The sequence below is a fragment of the Trachypithecus francoisi genome, unplaced genomic scaffold (genome assembly GCF_009764315.1).
Source record: "Trachypithecus francoisi isolate TF-2019V2 unplaced genomic scaffold, Tfra_2.0 Lachesis_group0, whole genome shotgun sequence".
Classification (NCBI taxonomy): Eukaryota; Metazoa; Chordata; class Mammalia; order Primates; family Cercopithecidae; genus Trachypithecus; species Trachypithecus francoisi.
In genome coordinates, this window is record NW_022681453.1 from 101195645 (window position 1) to 101208569 (window position 12925).

A 12925-nucleotide genomic window follows, 5' to 3' on the forward strand; every position below is an offset into this window, starting at 1 on the left:
TCTGTCCAGTTGTGGGATTTCTCCCGTGTTATTCACCTTTGTCATGCTGTGGACTGTAACTTCCATACAAATTTTAGAATTATCTTGTTGATGGCTTCAAAAACTTTTGGCTCTAATTTTGATATTAATTGTATTACTCTTACAGATAATTTAATGGAGAACTGGCATCATTACTTGATTGCGTTTTCCAACTCCTGAATACAGTATGTCTCTCCACTTATTACGGTCTTCTTTGATTTCTTTCACCATCATTTTTGTAATTGTCAGCATATCAATCTCACCTATATTAATTTTATATTTAAGTAATTGTGTTTGGAAGGATTATAAATAGCATGACATTTTAAAAATTCAGTTTCTGTGTAGTCATTATTATGTAGAAATGTGAATAGTTTTTTATTTGTTTTGTTTCGGTCTTGTGTCCTTTGACGTTGCAGAGAACTCACTTATTAATGTTTTGTTGACATTTGAGGTCTTCTGTGTAAAAAATCATATAGTCTGCAAAGAGAGATAATTTTATTTTTTTCTCTCCTAATATGTGTGCACTACATTGTTATTAATATTTTTGCTTCCTTCAGAGGCTAGACCTTTTACTCTTATGTTGAATAAGACTGGTGCCTTGCTCCCTATGTTAGGTGGATGTTAAATGTACGGTTTTGTTTTTATGTTTGTTTTAGATGCTCTTTTCCAAGTCAAGATAGTACTCCACTAATCATAATTTACTTCAAGTCTCTAGCATAAAAGGATGTTGGATTTTGTCAAGTGCTTTTTGTGATTCCATTGATATGATCGTGTGCTTTTTATTATTTAGCTTGTTGCTATGGTGGATTACATTGATAGATTTTTTAATGTTGAACCACCTTTGCAGAAAAGGATAAATCCCACATAGTAGCATTATGTAACTCTTCCTATATATTTTCACATTTGGCTTGCTAGTATTTTGTTGAGGGTTTTGTGGCTAAGTACAGGATAGAAATTTGTCTATAGTTTTCTTTTCTGCTACTCTTTTTGTGTTGATATATGGGTAATACTGCTCCTCTGTAATGAGGTGGGGAACATTTCCTTCTCATCTATGTTCTTAATGAAACAGTTACAATTGGTGTTAATTCTTGTTTTAATGTTTGTTGTCTCCAGTAATAACATAGGATCATGAAAATCCTTCTTTCTGGTGTTTTTTAACTACTAACTTCTTACTTTTGATGTTTATAGGATGTTCAGTTGTCTATTAAATTTTGGTTTTTTAGTAGTTGGTGATTTCAATAAATTGTTCCGTTTCTTCTAATCTGTCAAATGATGAGTGTATAGTTGTTAATAGAATTCTCTAAACACCTTTTTAATGGCTGCAGGATCAGTAGTGGTGTCCTGTATTTCATTCCTGATGTTGGTAATTTGGATTCCTCTCTCTCTCTCTCTTCCTCTCTCTCTCTGTCAGTCTCATTGGAGATACATTAGTTTTATTAATTTCTTTGAAAAGATATCTTGATTCATCGTTTTTCTGTAATGTTTTACTAATTTTCTAGTTCCCTAAGGAACTGAAATTATTGACTCAAGAGCTTTTCACATTTTAATGTAAGCATTTAGTACTATATGTTTTTCTCTCAGCATTCCACATATTTTGCCATGTTGTGTTTTTATTTTCATTCAGTTATATGAATCATTTAAAATTTTATTGAAAACTTTCTCTGACAAATGACACATGGATCATTTTATAGTTTATTTTCTACGTTTAGTATATTTATGTATTTTTTTACTTCTGTTATTTTGTGTTTTAGTTTGATTTTATTATGGTCACAGAACATACTGGGTATCTCATTTCATTTCTTTTAAATCTGTTGAGGACTATTTTATGGCCCAGGATATGTTCTATCTTAAGGTCCCGTAAACATGTGAAAAAAATAGTCTGCCGTTATTGGGTGAACTTTTTCATATATGTCAAAGGTGTCCTGTTAGTGGATTGCATTATTCAGATGTTTCATAACCTTGCTGAATGTTTCTAGAAGCTCCAGTCATTGCTGATGTGGAGAGGGTATATTAAAAGTCCCCAAATATACTCGTGAACTCATATTTTTTTTTAGTTCTCTCAGTTTGACTTCATGTATTTTGAGGCTCTGTTTTGTGATACATGTACACTTAGGATTGTTATTTATTCCTGATAGGTTGATACTTTTAATACTAAATAATGTTCTTCTTCATCTCTGGTAATTTTAATACCTGATGACCTATTAACATTTGATTATACATACTTTATACCTGTAATATTGTATATTAGCATATAGTTGGATTGTATTTTTAACCAGCTCTACCAAACTTTGAATGGTATATTTAGATCACTCACACCTAATGTAATTATTGATCTGTTATCAATCAAGTGTGCCATTTTATTATTTTTTATATTGATTTCTTCTGATTCTTACTCCTTTGTTCTTTTTCTTACCCTCCTATAGTTACTTCAATATTATTTTTAAAAGACTTGGTTTGTTTAAGTAATTCTGAATGTATGTCTGTATAGTTTTTCACAGTTTTATAATAGATTGGTTGTGATTTTTTATTAATACATATACTGAAATATATATATGTGAGTTACAGTAGACTGGTATTGACTTTTTAACCACATTGAGTGAAATGTTGCAGCTTCACTTCCATTTAGATTGTTTTTCCTCCTCCCCTTTTAAATATCATTGTGTATCAGATAGTGTTATAATTTTTTCTTTCAATAATCAAATACAATATATAAACTCATGAGGGAAATTAGAATCTATGTACCCCTATGTCTCTCTTCCCTTTATTCCTTTTGCTTCGATGTTTCAATGTTCTTTCTCTTAACTTTTACTCCTGTTTAAATAACTTAGTTTAGCCAATCTTTAAAGATAACTCTGCTAACAATATTTTATTTTAAATTTTCTTCGTCCCGAAATGTTTTCATTTGTTCTGCTAACAATTTTTTTAAAAATATTTTTTGTCCTAAAGTGTCTTATTGTCTCTTCATTCCTGAAGGCTAGTTGTGCTAGTTGTGGAAGTTTCAGTTTACAGTCGTTCAACACTTAAAACATGTTGTAATACATCCTTCTTGCCTCTATGGTTTCAGATGAGCAGGTTATAGTCACCCAAATTGGATTATTTTATAGGTAATGCTTCATTTTTCTGGATGTTTTCAATTTATTTTCCTTATCTATAATTTTCACAGTTATTTTGGATATCTCTTGAGGTTCAGTCAGCATATTGGATTCATATGCTTGTGTCTTTCACCAAGTTTGAGAAGGTTTCAGGTACTACTGTACTCCCCTGTATGCATGGTTTCACTTTTCATGGTTTCCATTTTCTGCAGTAAAACTGTTAGAAAATATTAAATGGAAAACTCCAGAAATAAACAATTTATAAGCTTGCCATTCTGAGTAGAGTGATTAAATTTCATGCTGTTGTGCTCTGACCTATCTGAGACATGAATCATTCCTTCAGCCAGCATATCCATGGTGTATACGCTATTCACCTGTTAGTGACTTAATAGCTATTTTGTTGATCAGATCCACTGTCATGGTATCACAGTGCTTGTTTTCAAGTAACTCTTAATGTACTTAATAATGGCCTCTAAGTACAACAATAGTGATGGTAGCAATTTGGTTATTCCAAAGTAAAACAGTAAAGCACGTCTTTAAAATTCTCAACTTAATAAAGAAAAAACTTATAGGCTCATGTTGCTAAAATTTATTGGAAGAACACATTTTATATCTTTAAAATCATGAAGAAGGAAAAATAATTCGTGCAAGTTTTGTCGTTGTACCTCAGACTGCAAAAGTTGTAGCCACAGTGCATGATAAGAGCTTAGGAAGATGAAAAAGGCATTCAATTTTTGGGTAGAAGATATAAGCAGAAACAGGTTTCAATTAATGGCAATTAAGGTCAATACCATTAATGGTTTCAGGCATCCACTAGGAATGTTGCAACAAATTTCTGACAGACAAGGGGGAGGTTACTATATTTCTTTTAGCCCTAATCTTTTTCTCCTTTCTCCTCTGTTATGCCAATTATATTTATGTTAGTTTTTTATTATCTCACAAGTCCATATGATGCTGTTCTTTATTATTATTATTATTAGTAGTAGTAGTAGTAGTAGTAGTAGTCTGTTTTTTCTCTGTTGTTCAGATAGGGTAAATTTATTGTCTTATCTTCAATTACACTAATGCTATTGTTGTCTCCACTCCACTGTTCTATTGGGTCCTTTCAGTTTTCTATTTCCTTTACTGTGTTTTCTAGTTCTTTGAGAGTGTTTTTAAATTTTTATTTGTAATAGTTTTATTTTAAATTTGGTTCAAAAATTATTAATTGGATGTGGAAACATTTTTATGGTGACTCCTTTAACACATTTGTCAGATAACTGAAACATCTGTATCACCACCACATTGGCATCAATTGACATTTTTTTCCCATTGAAGTTGTGATTTCCTAAGTTCTTAACATAAGGAGTGATTTTCAATTTTATTCTGAATCTTGTCTATTATGTAAAAAGACTCTAGGTTCTAATAAAATATTTTACTTTTTAATGCAGTTAGTCCTAGTTTAGTTTTGGCATGCAAGTCTTGGCCTAATTTTATGGTAATTTAATTTTCCCACCATTTGGGATTTTATTTGGGGCCACTTGGTTCATCTGGTGTTACTCTTGCTACCTTAAAAAGTGGAAGACCTGGCCAGGTGTGGTGCCTCATGCCTGTAATCCCAGCACTTTGGGAGGCCAAGGAGGGCGGATCACCTGAGGTCGAGAGTTCAAGACCAGCTTGGCCAATATGGAGAAACCTCATCTTTAGTAAAAATACAAAATTAGCCGGGCATGGTGGTGTATGCCTGTAATCCCAGCTACTCTGGAGGTTGAAGCAGAAGAATTGCTTGAACCCAGCAGGCGGGGGTTGCAATAAGCTGAGATTGCGCCACTGCACACCAACTTAGGCAACAAGAGTGAAATTGCATCTAAAAAAAGAAAAAAAAAGACAGGGGGAAGACCTTTCTCCAGGTCTGGACGCTGGATTTCTCTTGGTAGGAGCAAGGTATTGTGAAGTCCCTCATGGGTGTCCCCTGGATGTCCCTGTGTTGCCGGGTAGGAGAATCTTAGGCCCAAAGGAATCAAGAAGCTTCCCAGTCTAAGTCACTAGCTAAAAATTGCATTTCTTTTTCTTATTCTTCCTGCCTGTCCCAATGTCTGTGGGGGAGGGGTCTCAGTTCCTAGAGACGAGAAGCTTCCCAGACTGTGCTTCCTGTTATAGCTGTTTGTCTTGCTTGTTCTGCCTGCTCACCTCAATATCTCTTGGCAAAACATGGGAGGTTCATGTTTTTTGGTAAAATATATTATTTCACATGAACACTTATAAAAATAATTGGAGCTTCCAATTAATCCGCCTTCCCTGTAGTGTTGTATTCACCTGGTATTTCCAGAAGGACTCACATTCATTCCAGGAGAGGAATGAGTCTATAGCTGCCTTCTGATGCTAAAGCAGTGGTTGGAAAACAGTGGGTCTAGGTGGTCTTCTTCTGCTGATTGAGGGGATGCAACCTGTGCTACTCCTCCACTTTTGGGGCATACAACCAGTTGGCCTTCAGTTTAAATATTAAAAGGTGCTAAATGCCTTTTAGAATTTTTCTTTTGTTTTGTCTTATACATTTCCTGGGTTTATAATGTGCACATTTCCTGGGTTTTAATTGTGCTTAGCAAGTAAAAGAAGAAAATGTGAGTGTGCATAGTCTGGACTGGAAGTCCTCATCATGACTTTTTAATTTAAATAGTTTCTCTTAATTCATGTTTTTAAAAAATCAATTTATACACACGGTACCAAATTTTACAAAATGTTTTTGCATTACTTTCTTCTTTAAAAGATGTATCTTGGACTTGTTATCAGTAAATGTAGAGCTAACATAATGATCAATAACCTAATAAATATTTTGATATAATTTATGTAACCTGTATCTTCTGCTGGGCATTTCGGGTTTGACACAATTTGATATTACAAATGATAAAGCATTGACTATTTCAACAAAATCAAAATGGTCTAAAAATTGACCTTAATCTCAGATTTACAATTTATCATGCCACAGTTTTGTGGATGATGGCAAAACGTATGAGACTCTCATGCTATAGACAAAGACCATATTACTCATAGCATGAGCAGTAGCTGGAGAATTGACATTTGCACTGATTTCCAAAGCCCCAGTGATTAAAGAGGGCAAAGTGATGCCTGCACACTCAGGGGGTGTTGTTACAGGAGAACTCAGAGTTTAAGCCCTGGAGTAAGTTTACCTGAATTTTGCCCCAGAGAGAGAGATTATTATTATTTGATTGTATGGTAAATAAACCTACCGTTTCTCTGGAGTGAGATATTATTTCTATTTTCCAAAGATGTTTACTGGATACAAGTTTTTGAAGAGGTTCTAGAACAAAGACGTTTAGAACAAAGACTGTTAATGCTGCTTTTCACAGACTTGCACACACATAGAGACCTATGGAGAAATGCCTGTTGATATGTTCAAATTCAAATGTCACTTCACACATATGTGTTTTTGACTGGAGAAGACATTTTCAGGATTTTATAAACTTTCCAAACTCTTAGATGAAGGTATATAATTTCTGATATCTCCAGGAATGTTGTTTCTTGAAACTCCAATTCAGTGATTTACAAAATATTTAATATTTTAAAAGCTTATGGATAAAGTAATTCAGTGATTCACAAAATGTTTAATATTTTAAAAGCTTATGGATAAAGTATTGTTTTCATAATTGCAAATATTAGCTTTCCTTTGTGTGTTCAATATAGCATTTTTCATATTTGAGAGACATTTATATTTTACTTCCTCTGTCTTTTCATAGTTCGTATTAAATTTATTGCAAGAGTCTAAGCATTTTTCATACAGACTTTAGATGCTTTTCATGTATTAAGACAATTTGCTCTTTGTTCTTTTTTATGAGGTATAAATATTTTCTTTTGTAAAGTGCTTTTTGACTATCTTTACAGTGTTTTCTTTGTTTCCCAGTCTGTTTGTGTTTAATGTGGACAAAAGCCACTCATTCATTTCTTTCAAGGCAACTGATTTATTTTTATGAAGACTTTCCACATTCTCCTTTGCTAACTTATAAAACTTTCATGGTCTTAGTTTCACATTTAATCTTAAAATCCCTTTGTAATTTATTCTAAGTTATTGTGGGATGTCCAAACCTTTTTTCCTGTTTTTCTAACTTTTTTAAAATTAAAAAACGCATCTTTACCAATTGTTTATAAATAACACTTTCACTGTATGTAATGTTATTATATATATTTTGAATTCTTTCTGAATTTTATTGTCTACTAATTTGTGTACAATAACTACAGTGTCTTTGTTATTTAAGCTTTAAAATTCAAAGTAATGGCCAAAAAGAATATGTGATGTTATTATATATATTTTCAATTCTTTCTGAACTTTATAGTCTACTAATTTGTCTACAATAACTACAGTGTCTTTATTATTTAAGATTTAAAATTCAAAGTAATGGCCAATAAGAATAGTCCCCTTCTATATTTTTTCTGAAATATTATTGATATTTTTATTTACTTTTAATTTTAGAACACCTGGTTCACTTTCTGTATTCCTCAAAAAAACTTTCTAAATCTTTAAAAATCTATTTTTGGTTTTCGATTTCTAAAGTTTCTAGAATGAATTGACAAGTTAATGATGTCATATCTGTGTTCACAGCCATGTACTATCTCTATATTTGTTTGATTTCTTTGATTTTCCTCATTAACATTAAAACATTTCCTTATATAAATTCTAAATATTTCTTGATGATTTTTCTAGGTATTTCATATTTTGTCACTATATAATTTAGTGTATTTTCTCCTGCTTTTAAGTTATTTATGAATAAATTGATTTATGCACTTAACTTTATACCTAGAAAAGTGATTAAATTTATTACAATATTTGTAATAGATTTTAATCAATCCTTTATGTTTTTAGAGAAACATTAACATCATTGTAAATTAAAATACATTTTATATGCAGAAATTCTATATGTATTTCTCTCATCTGCTTATATCCACTATTTCCTACTGTTGTTTAATTGGTGCTTAATATTGGCAAATTATAGCATCTTCATCTTTTTCTCATTTTAATGAGAAAAACATTTTTAATCAAACCAGAAATTTAAATATATCATTATTATATTGCTATTTTATTAAGAATATTTTATTTAAAAGATTTATGCATTCTTTGGTGGGTGCTTTTATTATGTACGAAATACATAGAATACATATACTTGTTATTTTCTTTCTGTCAATAATTTGATTCATCTTGATGGATTATATTTATTATATTTTTATTATATTTTGCATTATCCTAAGAAGTCCTAAGTAATAATTGTTCTTTTAATTGATGATGTATATCTTTTATCTAAGTTTTTTTGCTTCGATATTCACAAATAAATTTGGTCTTTGATTTTTAAATGTTATTTTCTCTTTGCTGGAATTGTTTGTTTACATTTACCTAAAATGAAACTCATTTTTTTTATGTTTTCAAATTTATTTGTACAAAGTTTCAAAAGTTCTTTCTTTCTTTTGGTACTTAGTTTCCTATTATCATTTCACTTTTGTGTATCCGACAGTTTTTTCCTTTGTCCTTGACTACATTAGCTTCGTGAGGGTCTGTGTATTTTCCAATAAATCACTCCAGGCTTTATTTATTGATCATGTTTCCTGTTTTTCTGAGTTATTATCTTATGATTTTACATCCATTAAATACTTCCTATGGGGTTTGGGAGAGAGTGGTGTCCTACATTATTGTATAAGGCACTTAATAATTTTTAAATTAAATACTTCATTTCCTTAATGTTCATATTTCATCTTTTTTAGGTTATCTGCATTGTTGTTTTTATCCTATAAGAAATGTTTTTGATATTTGTCATAAATTTTCATCAATTAGATTTTTTGTGTGTTCTATTTTTTTCTGGATTACTAATTTCTACTTTTTCTGCCTTTGTCAACAAGAAATTGTTTCTGTTATTTGTCCTTTTTCAAACTTATCTGACTTTTTATGCTAATTATGTTTTTTTTTAGGTACTTCCTTGAGGTGTATTTTCTGTTTTAAAGATGTAATTGGGCTATTTCAATTTGACTTACCTTATTAATTATTAATGTATTCAGTTTTCTAATTTATTGTTCATCCACCTGAAATGTCATGAACTGAAATAGATAATATTGTCTCCCATAAAAATGTTTCTAGCAATTTCTTCTTTTTTCCCTCCAGATTTTTTGGCTGGTGTTTGAGTGTTGTTTACTTTATTTGATGTGCAAATAACATTTATAATCATAAACAATTTCTTAGCTTTATGTAATAATTTTTGCCCCAAATTTTACATTATCTGATGATAAACTTGAACTTTCACATACTGCAATTTTTTAATGCCTTTGGCCGCATTTTCACTATAAATCTTCTTGGATTACAATCATTTTATTATTACTTTATATAATGCGTACAGTTGGGTTTTACTTGCAATTCTATATAAACTGTTTTTTTTTCCATTGTTCAGCTAAGCCAAAGCAAAATAATTATATCACTTGTTTGAGGTATATATAGAAAAATAGCACTTTCTTTTCTTTAATAAACATTTTGAAAGTCTTGTTCTCTCTGAACAAGTTTCAACAAGATAAAAAAAATCATAGTCCCTATCTTTTTAAAAGTTTTAGGGTTTTTATTGCTGTTATTACGTGTTCCTATAATTTATCACTTCAAATTTACTGAAATTAAATCATAATTAAATTATTGAAATTTCCTTTCGAAAAAATATTCTTTATATTTGTAAATATAAGATAGATGGTTTTGTTAGTGGCAAAGGAATGAGAACTTTCATTTCTGCAAATGATGAAAACCAGTTTCAAAGGTCAGCAAATAACCTTTCCCTTTATAAAACATAAATAGAAATATACTATATTATGTTCCAGTTTTTGAAAAATATTGCTACCAATTAGAATTTATGAAAAGTATGTTTTATTTATAAAGCAAAACATGAAATATGTTGGCATATCCATATGTAAAATTTTCAAGTATTTGCATAAATAAAATACAGAATTTTAGGGATTGGTATAAACAAATAATTGCCAAGTTAGCTAAACCTACTAATTTGAGACTATAACACTACAATTAACATAATAAAATTGGTAATTCCTTTCAAATTCTGTTTAGTGATTTTCTTAACTCCAAAATAATTCTATCAGTTATATAGATTCTAGAATATTACAGAAAATAGCAGATTATTGATGAGAAGAGATTTGGGTCAAAGATTAGTAATATGCATTAAGTATATAAATTGTTCAAGCCCAAGAATTTTAAAAAAGAAGAAGAGACTTGAAAGCCCTGAAAGTAAAATGTATGTAAATGTAAATATGAAACACATATCACAATGTAAGGCATAATTTATTGATGAGCTAGCTTTTATCTATCTGAGTCCAATGTGAGGAAGGTATATTTAGTTAAAAGAAAATCAACAATAACAAACCTAATAACAATATCTAACATCAGTAGATTTCACTACTTCAATAATAAAATTTTCATGTATCTTCAAATATAGTGGTCCAAATTTAAAATGTGTACAATGAGTAAATTATTTTATGTTTGTAAAGATTTATATTCTCTTTACACATACACATGTACATAGTTTAGTTACAGCAACATTTTATGTGTGTGTATGCCTATATGTGATTTTGATATAAGGTAAAAGCATGAAGTCCTTTAATTTGTTGATGTTGTTTTGTGGTTATTCTTTTTAGTATAGAGGACATTGGGGGTTACCCTTTTAAAAATATATGCCATGAATAATTTGAGCTATAACAATTCTAATGTAACTGAGTATTTTTATTTATCATTATCTATAGATTTGTATATTTTTCCAAGAAGACTTAGATACATGATACAGTTTCCGGCTACAGTTATATTGATCGCATTTTTATAGAAATATTAAAATCCATTTTCTACCTTTATCTGTGGGTAACAAGAATGTGATTAATATGGCATACCATTTGAATTATGCCTTTATGGAATGTATCAGTCTAATTTCTCACAAAAAGATAATTTTTTCTTCTGTGTTAAAATATACACTCTTTATTTCATTTTCTTGTTGAATTGCACTGTATAGAACCTTCAGTACAAGGCTGAATAGAAGTGATGAGAGGGTTTATCTTTTATTCCCAATATTAAGTGAAAATGATTTTTTCATCAAGTATGATGTTAACTTTACATTTTTTATGGTTGCCCTCTATTACTTTGAAAATGAGGTTTTCTTCCACTCTTAGTTTTTCTTCTTTCCTGAATGGATATTGAATTTTATCAACTGGTTCTTCTGTGTCTATTCAAGATGATTATATATGTTTTTTTTTTTTTCTTGTTTATATTGCTGGTATGGCCAGTTACTGGTTTTTGGTTTTTAAATGCTGAAACAATTTGATTTCTGGGATGAATCCCATTGATTACGCTGTTATTACGCTTCTTATTTATTCTTGAATTTATCAGCTAACATGTTAAGGCTTTCCATGTCTATATTTACAAGAGATATTTGTGTATAGTTTTATTTTTGTATGTCTGTCTAGCTATGGTATCAGAGTAATGCTAGTCTTATAAATGAGGAAATTCTTCCTTCTCTTTTATATTCTGAAAGAGTTTGTATAAAATTGACGTTCATTCATCCTTTAATGTTTGGTGGAATTTGCTGGGAAAGCCACCTGGGCTTGCATTTTTCTTTGTGGAACATTTTTTAAACAAAAGTTCAATGTCTTTATAGATGTATGACTATTCTTGTTATTCTTCACTAAACTTCAGTATTTTAAGTCTTTCAAAGCAATTGTCCATTTCATTGAAGTTGTCAAATATACTGGCATAGAATTGTTCTTAATATTTCCTTAGTTTTAAAGCACGTAGGAATTTCTCCTCTTCAAGTGTTTCCACTTTGGCTTGTGGGATCAGGAGCTAGCCCCAGGTTTGTGTGCTCCTGGAGAGTGACACACCAGACCTTTCTGGTGGTCTTTTAAGGTCTTTGGACATTTTTCTCACAAGTGCACTGATGTATGCTCAACTGAAGACTAGAAAATCACCGTTCTCAGATATCTGGAGCCCTGCCATCTATGTTCAGTGCACTTTTCTCTAGTAATCTTTCTGAGAATTTTAACGACGTTTGCCTCCACAAACTCTGAACTCTGCTTCTTCTAACTAGTGACTGCTTGTTTCTGTTTGAATATCCTTTTTCTACATCACAGCCCAGAAACTCCCCAAGCAGCAAGTTGGGGCTTTTTTATGGAATGCCTCATTCTTGTTCCTTCTCTCAGGGATGATTATTTCCCAGATGCCCAGTATCTGAAGATGTCTGCTGTCCAATATCTGTGTGTATGTGTGTGTGTGTGTGTGTGTGTGTGTGTGTATTCATATATCTTTCGACTTCATCATAACTGGAAGATGTCTGAATGTCAGTCAGGTTTTTATTTAGAAATAACTGAGTAGGGCAGTCTAAGAATAAAACATTTTTCAGAAATGTGCTTGGGGACATTAAAAGTATTCATGTCCTTCTCATATTTTCCTTAGGTTCTTCTTTCTATGTATGTTAAATTTATATTTAGCTTAGTTGGTTAGTTTGGTTCTGGTCAGGATATGAAAACTAATTCAAAAATAAATGCTATAACAGAGAGAAAAGGAAAAGTAGTTTAAGTCATCCCACACTGGTTGAAGAAAAATGCATTTTTCAATCAACTAATATATAATTCTATCTTAATATATAATGTGACAATTTTATAGCAAATTTCAAAGCTTATTGGCAATATAGGAGACTACTTGGTTCACTGATTTATATTTTATTTCAGTAAAGGAGAAAAGTACAGATGCTTTGAACCTCAGTTCTGAGCTCAATTAACTTTGAAAGGTTTGAAAGTAATTTCCAAGG